Source organism: Vipera berus, assembly GCF_964194415.1.
Source record: "Vipera berus genome assembly, chromosome: Z".
NCBI lineage: Eukaryota > Metazoa > Chordata > Lepidosauria > Squamata > Viperidae > Vipera > Vipera berus.
In genome coordinates, this window is record NC_138205.1 from 33,365,751 (window position 1) to 33,386,921 (window position 21,171).

Sequence of the window (21,171 nt, forward strand, 5' to 3'; positions counted from 1 at the left end):
ACAACTGTAGAATCAGGCTGCAGCATAACAAAATTGACAAAAGTGAAGGAAGTCTGAATATCTTCTGAATGCACTGTATATGGTATTTCAAAAGCAGTTGTGTATTTACCCAAAAGAGTGATAAGCCCTTACAAAAGTAAGCAAGCAAGGTCACCTTCAAAATACCTTGGAGTGCTTTAAAATAGGTTTTCTAGAAAAATCACAGCATGCTGCCCATATGTTTTTTTGGTTCTTGTTTATTTTTGCTAGCTAACTATAAAAATTGCTCTATTTCTTTTAAATCAGAAAGATGGATATCTCTCAAATACTGGGTTCTGAAATTTATATTCTGCAATGCTGTAATCATGCAGTTTGGGAGGGAATTAAGTAGATTCTTAACTTTTGTCTTAGATTCTCCCACCCCCCTCCCCCACCCACCTCCAATATCTCACCCATTTCCTCATTATAATTCCCACAACAAGGCTTTCTCATATTGCAAAGCTAATTCTACTGGGGGAAATGAGGTTGATGCTTTAGAAAGCAGATAAGGAGGACTAACTTTCAGCCCTGCACCATTTCTTCTAAGACACAGAAGGACAACCTATAATACTCCAGGTGTTCCTTCACTGCAAGCTCCCACCATGCCTCGCCTTAGGTTACATCAGCAGAGGATGTTGGGAGTTTTAGTTAAAAACATCTGGAAAGTCTGAGGTTTCTTCACCTTTGTCCTAGGGGTATCAAACTGCCGCCCTGCAGGCCAGATGCATCATGGCGAAACTGCACCCAACCCATTGCCGGCAATGGAAAAAAAGTCACAATACATCATGTGGCATCATGTGATGTTGGGAGTTTGACACCCCTGTCCTAAGTGGATCTCATCATCCTGATTAATTTGGTGATAGTGATGGTGGTGATGATTCTCGTGTGCTGCTTGGACTGGCTACTGCCTTCCCCAACCATTTTATCTTAATAACATTGTTGAGAAAGTACACTGACTGAAAAATGAATTGAGAGCTGGCCAATCAAGACTCTACATTCCAAAAGGCAATCTGAGTACAGTGCCTTGCTTTTATTTTACATAAGAAATTCCCAGCCCATCACAGCATCTCTATGTCAGAACAATGAATGAGTAGCAGGAAGTATTACAAAAATAAACCTGGATATGCATCCTATTGTCATTATTAAATGAGTTGAATTGCCAACTTAGCCAGTTTCTGTATTTGGCATACACAGCCAGAGAAGGAGCTAGTATTCAAACCTTGGTTCCAGCTGGCACAAAACTACCCTCTTCTGGAGGACCTCTTAAAGGGAGAGACTGTGATTTTGTTATGGATAAGAAATTCAAGGACAAAACAAAAATAGAACATATTTCGCATGTTTTCTATTTTCTAGAATATTCTTCTGTTCCCCACCTGAGCCTTCATATCCCCAAGAAAGAAACTGGTAAAATACAATTTAACTCACAGCATTTTCCTTCCCCACCATAGACTTCATTTTTAACCATGGTTATTTTTCTAGATTGTTCAGTGAAAGGAGACAATAGTGCTTGAAATGAGTGGTTGATGTTGTATTGGATTGCTGAGGCTTGTACCCTGATCTCATTTTCTGCTTGGGATAATTGCTTGGAAGTGCTTGCTGTTACCCAATTTTTGGGGAAGATGGCAGATGGCTCTACTATAAGTGGAACTAATGTTTGTGGCAAAAGACAGGAACTGATAGGTAGACTGGCTCCTTTGATACTTCTCAATAAAGAAAGGATATGAGATCACCCAAACTATGCTCCACATCATTGCTTCTCACAAGCAGACTGAAAAGCATCAGTCTCTGGAAGGTGAGAGAATTGGGAGATGAGGGAATTTGCCATACTTGTACCAGCTACAATCACAGCCTTTCAGAGGATGCTAAATTCACACTTTTGAAAATTGCCTATTAACTGCTTTCAGCAAGTTAGATATCTTCAAAAAGACATGGCTGGAAAGCACTAGGTAAGTGCTTTTAATCCTAAATATAAGAAAATTCTGATGAATTTTATAATGTTTTAAGCATTTAAAATAAACAGCAGAATAATAAGACCAAGTTTTGGTTTTAGAAAGTGTTACATGAATTAAAAATTACTAAGACTTTGAAATACATTTCAAAGAATAACTGCATTTTTGTGGCAAAGAAAAATTGTTTTTTATACTGGAGTCATAACAAGTAACTTATAATGGCATTCAAAAATATTTTTGAGTAATTGCATTGGGAATTTAAATCAATAAGGTCAGCTATATTGTTCCTTCTTGGAAACAGTCTGTTCCCAAAAGAAGATGTTATAGAAATAGAGCAACAATGCATACCTAAGAACAACACAAACAAGAGTATGATCAAGAATTTGTCTCTAGATTAAAAAAACCCTGAAATAAAATTGTTGTGTTTCGGGTTTGAATAATCATGAAAGATGCCATACAGATGAGTACAGAGAAACAGCAGCTTTATTGATAACCATAACTGTACCGAGGGGTTAGGGTGTACATGCATTCTTTATATACCTTCATACAACCAATCAGATTGAACCCATTATTCCCGCTATTATGGTTCCCGCTTAAACTGTGAGAGTTCAGTACATGTGCTGGATAACTGTTAGTTCCCAATAACTCAGTGAATAGGTGTTTCTCCAAATCCCAATACATAACAAAAATCATAAGCATAAATAATATTACCATCAATTTATCAAATCTTCCCCAATCTGGCACCTTCATTTTATACCTTGAGTTGCCAACATGACAGCATGGATTCCCATCTGCCCAGTAATACCTCCTTTGTCACCTGCCAGGCTCCATCTGATTTTTATTTTTAAATAAATGGAAAGAAAATGAGACACTGGCATACGTTCAAAAAGGTTTTTGATTCTTACAGGGACTCTGGGAAGAAGCATCATCAGGAAATAAAATGTGTTAGGTAGCTTTTGTCCAGTGCTTGGTTTGGAAAAATGGTCATATAAAAACATGAGCTGAGGTGGTAGAAAATGAATGTATGGGCTACTAGAACTTGAACAGAACTCAAAAATGAGTATTTTATTTTATATCTATGTTTATTCTCTGAGGCAACAGCCTTGTAAGAGTGCCTGGGACAGGTCTCAGGATTCTAGATGTGCCCACTGATCCAAGAAGGTCCTTGATGCCTGTTTTACAGCATTCTTTGATTGCTTGCAAATCACTATGGGCTTAAGAAAACAGACATGCCATGTAAATGTGTTAGTAAATTAACTATATTAAATTCAGTACCCTTCCATTTCCCAGCTTTATCACCCTAACTAACATTAATTAGTTTCCTAATGCTTTTAGTTCTATATACATAGAATCAGGGCTTTTTTTCTCATAGTATGCTCAGAACGGCGTTCCAGCACCTTTTTTTGCAAAAAAAAAAAAAAAGCTTTTGCAAAAGCTGTGCTGCTATTGGGTTAAGCCTATTGCAGGCTTTGCTCTTTTATGACTCATGGACTTCAACTCCCAGAATTCTTGAGTCAGCAATGCTATTGGCTTTTGGAAGCCAATAGAAATTGCTGCTGAGCTTGCCAAAAGACCCGGCAGGCAAATGTTGCACAGGCAAGTTGCAGCAAAGGCAGACAGAAAATAGATAGCTGCTCCCCAACTACACCATCTCAACTAGGTAAGTAAGATATTATTTGCAAATAGGATATCCAAGTATGACTCAAGGAAATTTTCCCTGCATGGAGAGAGTAGTGGTTTGTTTCACTTTGTTTTACTTTTCAAATTGCTGTAGGGAAGAAATGATGATTAGAAAAAGGCAGGAAGATATTTTTATTAGGAAGAATTCATTTATGCCATGCTAGATCTTTGGGAGCTTAGTACCACCAGCACAGAACATTTGCTTTTCTGAAACTTCATTCAAATTCAAGCACAGAACATTTGCTTTTCTGAAACTTCATTCAAATTCAATTCCTGATAGGGGCATTTGAAAAAAAAGTTATTTATTAAATTTATATGCTGACTATCTCACCAGGATGACTGAAGTCAAGGAGAGGGCTTGCAACTTCTGTTTGTAGTTATCCACATTTCTGCACACTGAGATAATCAGCCATTGTACAAATACAGAGCCTATCATGCTTTTATATTTATATGGAACAGATACATTACCTGAAATTTTTGGAATGTGTAAAAAATTTGAACCAGCCCAGAAACTCATTTCCCATTGTTTGTGTATATAGAAAGTAAACCCTGAAATAGATTTGGAAAGAGCAAGGGCTTTGATTAAATAGAAATGTTGCTAAGCATGCAACTGTTGAGTTAATTTGCAGCTGTTTCTGCTGTTTTCTTTTTACGTGCTTATGATTTTACATCACATTTTAAAATCAGCCAAACTGAATAGGAATAAGATTGTGACTGAAAGAATACTAATTCTGAAATATAGTAAATATCTTTAACAAGTAATGTTAAATTTAGCTTTAGTGTAATTTGCTTGTTTACTGTAGCTAAAACTGGAAATTATATTTCTAAAGCATTAGTTTGGATCATTGGAAAGAAAAAAGATTCAATATTTATGATTCAAAAATATAAATATGTGAGAAACATGTTTTAAAGACCTTTGCAGCTTGTTCTCATATATACCCTGTCACAAAGGAATAACTAAAATTATGAAATTTAGAATCTACCAAGCTTCCCTCCCATGGACAGAAGACAATCCATGGAAAATGTGAATCTGTAATCCATAGCTTTAGCAGCAATAATAAATTTAATTATGCTATGCATATTTAAGTTAGCCAAACCCTGGAGCAGTGGTAGCAATCTTCTATCACAATGGCAAGCCCTTTAAAATTATATAGTGTTAATCATATAAGTGAAGAAATGAGGAAAACTGTGGTTAAAGAAATTTTTTGATCCAATAATAAAATTTCATTGATAATTGATGAATCAACCACAATAAGCAAAAAAACTACCCTCATAGTATTTGTTCAATGCTGTATCGAAGGTATGGGAATGAATTCACCAGTAAATTTGTGTTTGGACTTGGTAGAACTTGAAAAAGTAACAACAGAAGGAATATTTGATTCCTTAGTCCAATGTCTTTACTCTTATGGGATGACAGAAGATTATTTGAAAAAATATTTGATTTCTCTGGCATGCGATGGCACCGCTGTGATGATGGGATGTAAAAGTGGAGTGAAAAAATTGCTGTCAGAACGTTTTCCTTCTATTATAGTTTGGCATTGTGCTAATCACAGACTAGAATTATCAGTAGGTGATGCTGCCAAGGAAACTTCAGGAATAAATAGATTCCAATCATTTATTGATAAACTGTATGTCATATACCATGCTTCACCAAAGAATAACCGAGAGTTGCATTCATGTGCAGAATTACTGGGGACTGAGCTGCTGAAAATTGGAAGAATTTTAAGTACCCGATGGGTGTCATCTAGTTTGCGTATAGTTTTGGCTATATGGAATAATTTTGAATCCCTTGTGTATCATTTTGAACAAGCAATGCGTGATCCTACAAGAGATAAAAATGATAAATGCACTTATGATGGCTTGAAAAGAAAAATAACATCTACAGAATTTTTATTGGACCTAGGATTGATGTGTGACACTCTCCAAGAATTGTCAGATTTAAGTTTGGATCTACAGGACTGCAACATCGACTTGTATAAGGCAAATAAGAAAATAAAAATACTGGTACAAGTTTTTGAAGAAAGAAGACAGTACTTTGGGCCCTATTATAAATGTGCTGTTGCTGCTGTAAGTGATCTTCGCTTTTGTGGAGTTTTACTTCACAAAAGAGATTCAAAAAAGGATCCTCCCATTGACCCATGTATATTTTACACAAAATTGAAAGAGTCAATTGAAAAAACATTACTTGATAGCAAAGACGATGAGTTGGTGTATTGGTCTCGTGTACTTGATCAAAAACATTGGCCTGAAGATGTTAATATTTAACTGACATTTGGAGAAGTGGAAATTAGAAACTTATCAATCAGACCGCAACTAAATGAAAGAGTAATGATTTGTGGATTCTGTGAATACATTCTCGAAAAGACATATCCAGAAAAACTGTTGCATTTGATACGGACTCTGAATACCATTCCTATTTCTTCAAGTGAATGTGAACGTGGGTTTTCACAGATGAATCTAATTGCCACCCCAACAAGAGCTTCATTAAAGACTAAGACAATTTCAGCACTTTTGTTCATCAAACTTGTCGGACCACCTCTGAGACTTTTTGATCCTTCAAAGTACGTTGATCTGTGGTTACTCAGAGGATGACATTTGACCATAGATACTAAGAGCAAGGAAAGGAGTCAATAAGATTTGCCAGATGAGAATTGCACAAAAGTTTGGAATTTTCTATGAACATTTGCCTTTGTTGTTGTTAGTTGCGAAGTCGTGTCCGACCCATCGCGACCCTATGGACAACGTTCCTCCAGGCCTTCCTGTCCTCTACCATCTTCTGGAGTCCATTTAAGCTCACGCCTACTGCTTCAGTGACTCCATCCAGCCACCTCATTCTCTGTCGTCCTCTTCTTCTCTTGCCCTCAACCTTTCCCAGCATTAGGCTCTTCTCCAGTGAGTCTTTCCTCCTCATTAGGTGGCCAAAGTATTTGAGTTTTAGCTTCAGGATCTGGCCTTCAGGATCTGGCCTTCTAAAGAGCAGACATTTGCCTTAAATGCAATAAATTAAATGTATGTTAAGAATTGAATATCTAATTGTTTAATTATATAAATAAATATATAAATAAAATTATATAAATAAAAGATTAACAAGATGAGAGTTCCGGCACCTTTTTTTTTTTTAGAAAAAAAAGCCCTGCATAGAATAATATACTTTATTTCCTTAGCAAGCTGAATGAGAACATCTTTTGAAAATCCCTCATATGGCATGCTTACAAATCTATCTGAAGTTTTGCAAAATCTCTGAGTCACAGCTTCAGCTCTATTTGTGATAAGCGTAGCTAGATGCAAAATACAACGCACTTAATTCTTTCTTCTTCTTCTTCCTGCCAAAAGAACATATAAACTGTAGGCTTTGAGCCTGACCCAGGTGCTTGGCTGATCAAAAGGGAGACAGATACTTTGTTCCCTGGAGTGAGTTCCTGCGTTTTGATTAAATGCTGGCATTGATCCATCAGGTTTATAAAGCTGGCAAGAAAACAGGAGTTGTGTCATCCCAGATGCTTATGTCACTGATACATTTCTTTTACAAGCCTGTACAACAATCAATGTAAATATTTCAAGGAGTTCCGGAGAGAAAGATTTTCTAAAAAAATCTTTAAAGAAATTTCAATTGTGAAGTTGTTTCTCAAGAAAACATTCTCACTTGCTCATAATGTACCCAGGATAGACCTTGCAAAGGGGGCCAGCCAGGTGCAGGACGACAAATGCTGCGGAGGCCATAATGCTGGTCTTGGCAAACTTCAGCAAAGGAAATCTGCTCTTTCCTACCTCAACCCCACTAGCTGTTTAAGTGTTTTAGGGAATGTCAAAAAAATAATAATAATAATCTCCCAGCCAGATCCATTTCAATCACTGCAGTACTAATTTTAATCCTTTGACTGGACAAGAGAAAAACATTACCAAGCAATACGTAATCAGCAGCATAAGAAAGAGAGAGGGAGAGAAAGAACATGATAAAACTTGTTTGGGGAAGTGGAATTTAGAGGTAAGTCAGCCGGTTCATCTTAAGGAGAGGATGGTTTTCTCATTTGTTTCCTGTGTTTGGATTCTGTGGAAATATGCACATACATGTGCACATATCCATCACGAGTTACAAAATATATACCGTATGATCTTATATGCAATATCTGAACAGGACATGAAAGTCCCAAACAGAATATGATCTACTTTAGATCAAATTTCATGAGCTCACCTAGATCATATTCTATGAATTCATCTATGTATTAATTCACACACAGATAATATGAGTTCTGAAAGGAAGGAAAGTACAGGGAAAAGAGCAGTTGTGGAGCTTTGATGCCAAGGTTGTGATCACCATCATGACTTTTTTTTAACCACATTCTGTGGACACCCCTGGAAAATGGAAAGTACTCTTTTATTCCACTGGCCAAACAGATGAAAGGGACTTGGGAGATTCCAAAGAGCTCTTTGTGGAAGAATTTTAGCTTTCCAAGGCCACAATATTATCTTTTATTTTATATACCAGTCATGGAATCTATGTAGACTCTTACACTTTGTTTTGGCCTTGTCCCTTCTCTTCTTATTTTCACGTGTCACTTCTATTCTCAAGGAAATAAATACTTGTTTATTAGTGCCATTAGACCATTGTGATAGATAGACGTTTAGTTTGTTTCCATCAATCAGCTCTATCCAGGTGATGGTTTGTTTGTTTGTTTAATTTCAATAATTTATATGGCCACTCATCTCACAATGATGACTAAGGATGATGTTTAAAGACGAAGATCCCAACAGTTAGAAACAAAGACCTATGACCCCTGAGATACAGTGATACATTCTACTCCTAAAATCACATCAACCACAGAGTTTAGCTAACCTCATTATTTCTGTATAACCAGACCACCTCAACTTACTTCCTTCATGCTTCATTCACATTTACACTATATCCAGTCTACAAACATTCAGCATCAATCCATTCTTGAGCCTCTCCTTGTTTTACACACATACTTCTCTAGTGTCCTATTCTCACTGTGTTCCACTTACTTTACAGTAAGGTCTTCAGAGCCTTATGGAAGGCTAATCGAGTGTATTCTTTAGCTCTCTTATCTTGTTCTTTTCCCTTCGCTTTCCTTTTCTAGTCAGTTCGAAATATAGAACAGAGTTTTACAAATGGTCTAACAGAAGGATATATCTAGGGAACAGAATAAAGAATGAATGACATATATTTTAGACATTTCTCATCATTTCTAGTCCCCTAGGGGAGGTCTAATACCATGCAGAGCATAGATAAGGAGTAATATTGAGCTAAAGGAATGACAGGCTGAGATAAGTAAGAAAAAAGAACACAAAACTAAAATTACACCAGTATACTAAAACCTTATATCAAATCAGTTTATTACAATCATACGGCCAGAAACAGTAAAATATCCAATTGTAGGCTGCTTACATACATACCTATATAAAAATGCAGCATGATCTAATGATAAATACTAACACATATAATAAAATTAATTTTAAAATAAAAATTAATTAAAAGACCTAAAAATAATATTTGTTTTGCTTGGTCATAGTCCAATTTGAGTATTGAGGCTGGAATGAAGCCTAGTTTGGCAAGGTTGGACTCGTCTGCCTTGATCCATGATGAGGAAAATTTGTCTTGGAGGATTAATGTAGCAAGGCCTTGCAGAAAGAAATTAAGCTTTAGCCAGACATTTGAAGAAGCTATAGAGATTCTTACTTCGACTTTCACCAATCCTGACTCCAGGTGCAGAAGTACATTTGAAACACAATGTGGCCTCTGGAGAATTGCTCTAATAAATTTTGATTGAACATTTTCCAGTGGTGTGAAACATGAAGCTAAGGGTCCAAGCAAGGCCCCATAGAGAAACTGTGGTAACGACTTTGCCAGAAAGAGCTTAATTGCGGCTGGAACATAGCGTCCTCCTTTTGTGTGGAAAAGTTTGAGGATAGCATTCATTGATCGTTGGCCAGAGGCAGCCGCATATTCTCCATGTGCTTTTCTTGAGCCACTGGCATGTATGACCACCCCTAGATACTTAAAGGTGGCTATCTGCTTTATATTATGACCATTAAGATACCATGAGTAGAGTTTTGGCCTTTTTGCAAAGCCATAACCTTTGTTTTCTCATAATTTATGTCCAGTTTATTGTGACTGCAATACTGGATGAGGGCTCATAAGGCTCTTTTAAGGTCTACTGGTGTCCTGGAGAGGATCACAGCATCATCTGCATAAAGCAGCAGGGGAATGCCTCGGTCACCTATTTTGGGGGTATGGTAATTTGGTTTTTACCATGTCATTTATATAAAAGTTGAAAAGCAAGGGGGCCAAAATGCACCCCTGTTGAAACCCCTTTTGAATTTCAACTGACCTTGAGAGAGACCCTTGCATATTACACCTCACCTTGAGGGATATTTTAGTGTGTAAGGCATGTAACAGATGGAGAAGCCTGTGATCAGTTGAAGATGCTTCCAACTTCTCCCATAGCTTAGTCCTTGTAACCATATCAAAAGCTGCCTTGATATCTATCAAGGCAGCATATAATGATACAGGTCTATTTGATACATATTTTAAAATCAAATGGTGGAGAACTAAGCACTGATCTACATTGCTTCTCCCCTCTCTAAACCTGGCTTGCTCTTCAGCAATCAAGTTCTCAAGATCCAGCCACTCCTTTAATTTATCTTGGAGGTGTTTGACATAGAGTTTGCTGATTATATGTAGCAGTCTTATTGGTCTGTAATTGGCAGGGTTGTCTCTCTTTCCATTTTTATAAATTGCCAGGCTGGGATCTCATCTAGGGTGACTATTATGCAAGCTTCTTATTGATGCATTTTTTGCTTGGCCTAATTTCCAGAAGTCTGGAAATATTTGGAGAACGCTTTGGCAAAAAAATTGTGGTCCCTATTCCAGGAGAGAAAGCAATTTTTGAAAGAAATGGATAACAGTGATCCCATTCACATTTGAGTCTGATGACTCCTACCTATGGCTTGATTTGGCCCACTCCTATTTGTAGTCCAGTGAAAGCAACAAAAGTTTTCCTACCCTTGAATTAAGACTTTTGGTATTCTTTTGCCTATTCAACAAAATTACCCTAAACCAGGGGTGTCAAACTCAATTTCATTGAGGGCCGCCTCAGCATTGCGGTTGCCCTCGGGGCCGGGTGGGTATGGCCAGGGTGGGCATGGCCTACTGGGTGGGCGTGGCCAGCTCTACATCATTCACATCAAGGGTGCCTATGGGGGCCTGGGCAGGAGTGGGACAGATCTGAGGGTCTCTGGCAGAAGGAGGGTCTCTGGGCCAGGGCCAAGGCAGTGGGGGCCATTCCCTCACTGTTTCCAGGATGGCTTCACGGGCCGCATGAAACCACTTTGCGGGCCGGATCTGGCCCCCGGGCCTTGTGTTTGACATGTCTGCCCTAAACAATTCCTCAACCACCTGGCAGAAAAATTTAGCTTCATTATATTTGCTGAATGTTGGCGGTCTCTGTCTTGCCTCTGTAACTCTTTTTTGGCTTCTTGCCACATGACAATGTCCTGATTTCTGGGATTCAGAACTGTCAAGTCAAGAGATATCTACTATCATAAAAGAGACATGCTACTTCTTGTATATTAAATCTTCCATCTAGCAAACATCTATTGGCCTGATGGTCAATTAGTATTTGAATGCCATATTGCACTAAAAAATTGACCCTTTACAGTTTTAGATATAAAATAGAAGGTTTGCAATGTTTGAGACACCCATTTTGAGCCTCAACTGCCCAACACAAAACAAGATGAAGACCTAAATATCAGGCTTCAACCATGCTGGTGGGCACATAAGGGAAGCTTAGCGGGCAACATGTGGTCCTCAGGCTGTACTTTTCACACCCCTAATCCAAAGCTTCTGTAGCTTAAGTGTAGTGACAGTAATCACAATGGAGCAAAGCTGTCCAAGTTTAGGAAAATTCCCTGTTATTTCATCTGCAGTATTCAGCTAAAAGGAAGGAGAGCAGAACAACATTTGATCTGGGTGGGAAGTAGTTGCACATATGTAAATAACATCTCATCAAGTGACTATAAGTGGCTTCCATAGCTTCATATTGGTTGTTGGCATCAGATGTGCAAATCACAACATCATGCTTCCAAGAAATGCCAGTCATCTTATTAAGATGATGACACTGATGGTGCTACCAGTTTGGGTAATGAAATGTCTGCAAGAAAACAAGCGAGCTCAGAAAACACCAAGGAACTCTGCTTATTAAGATCTACTTGCTCCAAAATCCTCTGGTGCATAGCTTTATGTAATAAAGCCACAAATTCTTTCCACCTATCACTGGTACTAACATTTTTTGCAAACATTATCAATCTTAAAATCCATCGAGTGATTTGTGTAAATTTTGCTTTAAATGATGCTCAGGAAAGAATTTGGGAATATTTGTATTCTTTCAATGTTTGGCCTTCTGCCACCTATCTCTCCTTCCTTTTGCCTTTTGTACTTACATCTCTGCCTCACCTGTTTTCACAACTATCTAATGGAACAACCTATAGAATTTTTTTTATTGTAAATTTTTTATCAATTTTTTCCATACAATTCAATAGTAGTTATTCAACAATGTATTGTCTATCATTCACTAATACAAATTTAATTCCTAATCCTTTATTCTTTTCTCCAGCCACTGATAAAATAAGCCCCAAGTCTGATAATATTCTGTTTCTTCTTTTTCTTTCAACCTCATAGTTAGTCTGTCAATTTCCACACATTCTAGTATTTTTTTAATTATTTCTTCCTCTGATGGTATTTCTTCATTTTTCCAATATTGTGCAAATATGATTCTTACCACTGTTATCTCTTGTAAAATCAAATATATACTTTATTTATCAATCTTTGCTGGCATAATACCTAATAAAAAAGTTCAGGTTTAAAATCTACATGTTTTCCCAATATCTTTTCTAGCCAAGTATGTATTTTTGTCCATTATTTCTTTGCTTTAACACATGTCCATCATGCATGATAATAAGTACATGACTTATGTTTACATTTCCAATACCTATCTGACATATTTTAAACATTTTTGCTAATCTTGCTGGTGGCAAGTGCCATTTATAAAACATTTTATATAAATTTTCTTTATAAGAAGTTGACATTGTCAGTTTATAATTTCTTTCCCACAAGTTTTGCCATTTTTATAATTCTATATTATATCCGAAGTTCCTTGCCAATGTTATCATTGTTTCTTTAACTTTTTCATCTTCCATTTTCAAATTCAATAAAAATGTATAGTTTTTCTTAATTAGTTTCTCATCAGGGGTTAATAATGTCTGATCAAACAAGGTCTGCTCTTCATAGAATCCCTACAGTTTAACACCTTTATCATATCTAACTTGCTTTAATAAGTATGCCCAACATGATAGATCTACACCCTGATTTTCCATCTCTTGCTTAGATTTTAAATTTCCTTCAGAATACATCCTAATTTGGATGTATAAATGCTTCCATTGTTGAAAGCCATCCTGGAATTTTCAAATATATTTTACATTTTATTTTTCCCCATGTTAATAGTATTGCATTTCTTATATAGTGGTTTTGAAAGTACTTATGAATTTTATTTTCCCCATACCATAAGAAAGCCTGCTAACCGGACTTCCGGTGGCTGCGCGGTGCCGGAGACAGCCTTCCCGGGCTGCCCGCGGCTCAGCTGAGTGATTTTCGCCCGAAACAGCGCCGATCAGCTGTTCGGGCGAATTTGAAGCCCCCTCCTCGGGAGAAGAGGAGGGGGTGAGGCCCCAGGTAGGGGTCGAGTTCTCCGGGGCCGCCTGAGCTTGGAGCTTGGGCGGCTGAAGGATTGAACTCCCCCGTAGCCTGGGTTGCTCCCAGCTGGTCAGCGTCTCTGCTCCAGATTTCTTGGAGCAGAGCCAGGCGTCTGCGACCACCCCTGCCTGAAGGAAGGACTATGGATTAATAAGAGCAGGCAGAGCGGTACAAGAGGAAAAGGTGAAGAGGATTATTTTATTTTACTCTCGAGCTTGATGGACTTTTTAAATCTAAAGTGAAAGTGCGTCACAATTGAAAGTAAAAGATGGCGGCTAAACCTCCCCCTAAAACTCTTCGGAGCGGTGGAACTTCTCCGGTGCAACAATCATCATTGCAGGCATTGCATCCTCCTGATGTATTGACACCGAAGGACTTACGAGATGCTCTTGAAAAACATGCCCAGGTAATTTTGGAATCAATGGGTGATAAATTTGCACAGATGGAGGAGAAATTGGAGAAATTGGAGGAGAGAATGGAAGAGAGGATGGAACAGAAGTTCAGTGTGATGAAGGTAGACATTTTGTCTTCAGTGCATAAAGTGGCGGAATGTGTGGAAGATTTGGATGAAAAAGTGGAAGATTTGACTCAAAAGAATGCCATATTAGAAGCAAAAGTATTGGAGAATGAAGATTTAAGAGACAAAATGGAAACAGAATTGAGTCTTGCTCAATATTACCAGATGCAGTTTGCTGTTAGAATCAGAAGCTTGAAAGAGAATATTAAGGAAGATTTAAAGCAGCTGGTTTCTGAGGCTCTCGAAGTGGTATTGAATCAGCCAGCATCTGAAATAAGAGGAGGTATGGATAAAGTGTTTCGTGTGAATTCATGGATTGCTAGACAGAGAAAGTTGCCTAGAGATGTGGTGGTTTACTTTGCAAAAAGGGAAATTAGAGATGAAGTTATACAAGCTGCCTATGATGCTAAAGTTGTGATTGCTGATCAAGAAGTCTTGGTTCTAAAAGAAATTCCTCCAAAGATTTTAAGGAGAAGGAAGGATTTTACATTTCTTGTGCAAGAGCTCAAGCAACGAGATATAAGGTTCAGATGGGAGATTCCAGTTGGGTTGATGGTGATGCATGAAGGTAAAAGGTACCGGCTGGTTACTGTGAAGCAAGCGCGTGATTTTTACAATAACGTTTTAAAAGCAACCCCATTAACACTTCTGGAAGCTGCAAAGGGATCTGGAGAAGGAGAACATCAAGAGGCTGAAGCAGAGGAAAACGGTGCTGGAGGAGATCAAGCCATAACTTCTTTGGATGATCCTAGAGAGCAAAGGGTAACACGTGCTGCTTTAAAACGATCAAAAAAAATAAAAGAACAAGACCAGCAAAAGTCTTTGGTACTTCCACAACGTACTTATAGCCAAGCAGTGGGAGGAGCACGGCCTAAAGAAGATAGTCCTATCAAAGCAGTGCTCCAAGAGCTTTGGGAGGATATGCATGGCAACTAAATTTTTAACCTGGAACGTTAATGGACTAAATTCACCACAGAAGAGGAAGAAAGTTTTTCAATATTTAAAACAATTCAAGATAGATGTTATATGTTTGCAAGAAACGCATATTAGGGTTGTGGATCAAAAGTATTTATCGAACTCAAGGTTGGGTACGCAATTTGTTGCTTCTGCAATGAATAAGAAAAATGGAGTGGTTGTTTATGTTAAAAGTGCCTTAACAGCAGACTTAATTGAAGCAGATAAGCATGGAAGATACGTTATGATAGAGCTGCTGCTAGAAGGTAAAAAGACGCTTTTAGTTGGATTATATGCTCCTAATCAACAACAGGCTGACTTTTTTAGTTTACTTCATACAAAGCTTACCCAGTTGGATTATAAATCTTTTATTTTTATGGGGGACTGGAATGGTGTTTTGGATGTACAGATGGACAAGGCTGGAGCTTTTAAGCGCGTCCCAAGTCATGCTAGACTGCCTAAATCCTTTTTTGAAATGAAGGATGACTTGGAACTGCGAGATATTTGGCGCGAGAGACATTTGCAGGAGAAGGATTATACTTTTTATTCTGACAGACATCAATCTTTTTCTAGGATTGATTTTATTTTGTTGACTAATGATTTTTTTTAAGGACTAAAAAGGTGAAGATTTGTGCAAGAACTATCTCTGATCATAGTCCAGTTTGGCTAGAGATTGATAAGGAGAATAGAGACAGGCGCTCGTGGCGCGTAAATGAGAATTTGTTTAGAAATCAGAGAAATGTGGAAGAATGCAAACAGCGGATGAAGGATTTTTTCGAAATTAATATGAATAAGGGTACCTCTATGGATATGGTTTGGGGTGCTAGCAAGGCCTACATGAGAGGGGTGTTGATATATATGAATAATAAACATAGACGTGCTGTGGAAGCTAGGAGGAAAGATCTGGAGAATGAAATAAAGGAAAAAGAAAAGGCTTTGATTTTGAATTCAGAGGATGTGAAGACTAAGGAGGCTATTAAACTGTTAAGAGGACAATTTGATAAATTAATGGATGACCAAGTGGCAACCAATTTGCGGTTTGCCAGGCATAATACTTTTTGCAACGCTAACAAACCAGGTAGATGGTTAGCTTATAGATTGAGGAAAAAACAAAGGGCTTCTAATATAGACAAAATTGAGTATAAAGGAAGGGTTGTGTTTCAACAGGACCTTATCAAGGGTGCTTTTGTGGATTTTTATTCTAAATTATATGCTAAGGAGAAGATTAATGAAAAAGACATTGATATATATTTGGAGAATGCTAGCATCCCGGTTCTTACGCAAGTACAAAAAGAGGAGATTAATCAATTAATTACAGAAGAAGAAATTTTTACAGCAATTAAGGAATTGAAGGTGGATAAAGCACCAGGCACGGATGGTTTGTCTGCGGTTTACTACAAAAATTTACAACTAGAGATGATGAAACTGTTAAAGGAACTGTTCCAGACAATCCAGAGGGGGGGAAAGGTGCCACCGTCTTGGAGAACAGCTTTTATTTCTTTGATTCCGAAGGAAGACCAAGATGCTACTCAAGTTAAAAATTACAGACCAATATCGCTTTTAAATACAGATTACAAGATATTTGCTAAGGTTTTGGCTAATAGATTGATGAGGGTTCTGCAACAGGTGATTCATGGGGACCAAACGGGGTTTATTAGTGGTAGGCAAATGAAAAATAATGTGAGGCATATAGTTGATGTGTTAGAGTTTTTGGAAAGGAACAACCAGATCCCTGCGGCGCTAATTTTTCTAGATGCTGAAAAAGCTTTTGATCAATTGAATTGGCAATTTTTGATGAAAGTTTTAGATAAAATGGATTTTGGGGAAAATTTTCTACAACCGATTAGGGCATTATATCAAAAACAAACTGCCTGAATCATAGTTAATAATAGTCTGACAGAAGTATGTAATATTGAGAAGGGCACAAGGCAAGGGTGTCCGTTATCGCCCTTGTTATTTGTGTTAACATTAGAGATATTATTGGTTAAAATACGGAATTCGGAAAAAATTAAGGGGATACAAATTAGAGATCAGGATTATAGATTGAGAGCATTTGCAGATGATCTGGTTGTTACAGTGACCCAGCCAGAGAACTCTGTTGTGGACCTCATGGAGATAATAACACAATATGGGAAGGTTTCTGGATTTAAAGTTAATATACAGAAAACTAAAATTTTGGCCAAAAATATGACAGTTTCGCAAAAGGCTCTCTTAGAAGGATTAACTGGATTTGAGATTGTTAAAAGGGTTAAATATTTGGGGGTGCTTTTGTCACCCTCTAATACAAAGTTATATAAAAATAATTAGGGAAAATTGTGGGGGAAAATTCAAAAAGAATTGGAGAGTTGGGGAAAATTGCAATTGTCTTTGTTGGGATGGATTGCAGCAGTGAAAATGAATGTCCTGCCTAAATTTTTATTTTTATTTCAAATGATACCGATTCTTAAGAAAGATTCTAATCTGGAGGAATGGCAGCGAGGTATCAATAAATTTGTTTGGGCAGGGAAAAGGCCACGAGTTAAACTTAAGATTATGCAGGATACTCGTGAGAGAGGTGGTCTCAAAATGCCTAATTTTAAACTATATTATGAAGCTGCTGCATTAGTAGGAATAAGTGATTGGATTAATTTGTCACAAGAGAGATTATTAAATCTTGAGGGCCACGATTTGTTGTTTGGCTGGCATGCATATTTGTTGTATGACAAGAAGGTAGACAATGTGTTTAGAGTGCATATTTTAAGACAGGCATTGTTGAGAGTTTGGAAGAAGTATAGACATAAGTTAGACTGCAAGATACCATTGTGGGCAATTCCAAAACACACAATAGAAAATATACATGCTGGCTTTAAACATGATGTGACTACGTACAAGGAGATCCTAAGCTTGGAAAGAAATGTTTGGTGTTTGAAATCATATAGCCTCTTGCGAGAAGAGAAGGTTGTTCAAAATTGGTTTCAATATACTCAGTTACGGGCCAGGTGGAAAGAAGACCAGAAAAATGGATTTACAATGACTGATGAAAACTTGATAAAGCAAATCAGAAATCAGGGACCAGCACATATTAAACGGATATATCTTGCGTTGATAGAGATTGATTCAGAAACAGAACTTGTTAAGGATTGTATGATAAAATGGGCCCAAAACATCCAGGAAGTTATTACAATGGACACATGGGAAAAGATTTGGGTGAGGAATGTAAAATTTACACAAGCTCAAAATCTAAGAGAGAATTTTTACAAAATGTTTTATAGATGGCATTTAGATCCTAAAAAGCTTGCAAGTATGTATCCGAATTATCAGCCTAAATGTTGGAGGTGCGGTGATGAAGACGCAACATATTTTCACATATGGTGGACTTGTAAAAAGGTTAAGGCCTTTTGGATAAAAGTCTGGTGGAACATGCAGAAGATTTTTAAACAGAGGATAAAGTTTTGTCCGCAACTTTTTTTGTTGGGAATAATTGCAGATGCTACAGTTGTGGACATTAAGTTGATGTTGAATTTAATTACGGCAGCAAGACTTTTGATAGGTCAGTACTGGAAGAAAGAGGAACTGCCGACCATAGAAGAGTGGACTTTAAAGGTTTCCGACCTGGCTGAGATGGCGAAGATTTCGGCCTATTTGAAAGATCACTCGCAAGAACGCTATATTATGGAATGGAGAAAATGGATTGAGTTTATCCAGAACAAGTATAGGGTTAAGAAGTTTCATGTAGCATTTGAATAAGTCTTCTTTCTTTTCTTCTTTTTCTATTTTTGTTTTTCTATATATATTTAATATATATATATATTATCCTATATAAGCTAGAGAGTGATGGATTTTAGAGTTTATGGATGTTAGTATATGGTTGTTTATGATTGTTTTTTTTTTATATACCTTGTATTTAGCTCTGGGAAGTCGGGGGGGGAGGGGGGGAGGGGGGAGAGGTAGGGGGGGAGGGAGAAGGGAGGGGGAGGGGGGATTTTTAAAGGAAAAATTGTATGTTAAAACTTTTTAATAAAAAAAAAAGAAAGCCTGCTAACCAAGTTGTAAATCATGTCCCTCCAAATATAACAAACTTTTGTTTCTGAGAGTTATCCATTCTTTTAGGCATGTTAATACAGATGCTTGATAATATGAAACCCATTCTGGCAAGCCAAAACCTCTATTTTCCTTAGCTTCTTGTAGAATTTTCAATTTGATTCTAGCTTTCTTTCCTTGCCAAATAAATTTCAAAATTGGTGAATTTAAATCTTCAAAAAAATCTCTAGTTTTATAGGTATCATTTGAAATAGTATTTTTGGTAATATATTCATTTTTACCGTGACAATTCTTACTAACATCGACAATTGCAAATTTTTCCATTTTTCCAGATCCAATCTTATTTGGTTGAATAATTTTATATAGTTATCTTCTTTTATCGTTGAACATCTTGTTGTTAAATATATTCCCAAGTATTTAACCTTTTTAACTATTTGTAGTTCTGTTTTTTCTGACATTTGGCTTTTTTTTTGCTTATCTGTAAGATTTTTAACTATCACTTTAGTTTTTTTTCTCTGTTTATTTTGAGACTTACAATCTCCCTATACTGTTCTATCTTTTCCAATAATTTAGGAATCATCTCTACAAGGTTCTTCTAATATAAATACCAAGTAATCTGCAAATGCTTGCAGTTTATAAGTTTCACCTTTTATTTCTAGTCCTTTAATTTCTGTATCTTGTTTAATATTTCTGTTTAAAACTTCCAAAGTTGGGATAAATAACAGTGCAGATAGTGGACATCCTTATCTTGTACCTTTTCTTATCTCAAAATTCTCTTTGTAGTCTCCGTTCACAATCACTTTTGCTGTTTGTTTGTGGTATATTGTTTCAATCATATTTATAAAGTTTTGTCCAAAGTCCATTATTTTTAGTTGTTGAGTCATAAATTGCCAGGAAACATTGTCAAACACCTTTTGAGCATCTAAAAATATTAGTGCCAATTGTTTCCTTGGATGCAGTTCACAGTATTCCAATATATCCATTATAACTCATAGATTATTTTTAATTTGTCTCTGCTAAAAATCCATTTTGATCTGGATGTATAAATTCAGTTAAAAATCTTTTCAGTCTCTCTGCTATTATAGAAGTAAAAATGTTATAATCCACATTTAGTAATGATATTGGTCTGTAATTTTTTTACCTGGGTCAAATCTGAGTCTTCTTTTGGTATTAAAGTAATATTTCCTTCTGTCCATGTATTTGGAAGTTTAGCCTCCAACAAAAGTTCATTACATATACCTTTCAATGGCGCACTTAGTGCATCTTGTAGGCATTTATATAATTCTGCCAGTAGCCCATCTGGTCCCGGTGTTTTTTCATTTTTTTTGTCTTCTTATAGCCTCTGTTAATTCCATCATTGTTATTTTTTCATTTAACATGATTTTAAAATTTTAAAGTTTTTATAGCATTCTTTAATTAACTTTTTTATTTCTTCATGTTTAAATTGTAAACAGCCTTTTTCATCTACTAAATTATTTATTTTATTCTCCTTCAGTTTTCTAAGTTTATAGGCTAACCATCTTCCTGGTTTGTTTGCATTTTCAAAAAAAAGTTTTGTTTTGCTCTTTTAACTCGCTGTGCCAATTTTTCTGATTCCATTAAATTTAATTTAATTTAAATATACATAAATTTAATTTAATTAATATACATAAATTTAATTTAATTTAAATATACATAGAATGAAGGCTACTGCTAAGCTTGTAAGCCGCCCTGAGTCTTCGGAGAAGGGCGGGATATAAATGGAATTAAAATTAAATTAAATTAAATTAAATTAAATTAAATTAAATTAAATTAAATTAAATTAAATTAATTTATGTTTTATTATTTCCATTTGTTTTTTCAGTATTTTCTTTTGTGGATTTATTTGTACTTCTAATTCTAGTTTTTTTAAATTCTTCCCTTAACAGTATATATTGTTGTCTTTTTTCTTTGTTTTTTTTCTGCCCTATATGCTATAGCTACACCTCTATGCTTACACATTTTGTAATGTTGTATCTTCTTTTTTCTTTTCTTTAAAGAAGAACTCCATTTCTTTTGTTGCTAATTCTATAAATTATTTTTCTTTTAATATGAATTGATTCAAAGTCCATCTTCATATTTTTCTTTGGTATTCCTTTCCATGTCATTTTTAAAGGATTATGATCTGCCCATGCACCTAATTCTATCTCAATCTCCTGCATTTTGGTCCTTAATTCAGGTGTCATCCAAATCATGTCAATTCTGGACCAAGATTTATGGCTATTCAAATAGAATATATATTGTAATTT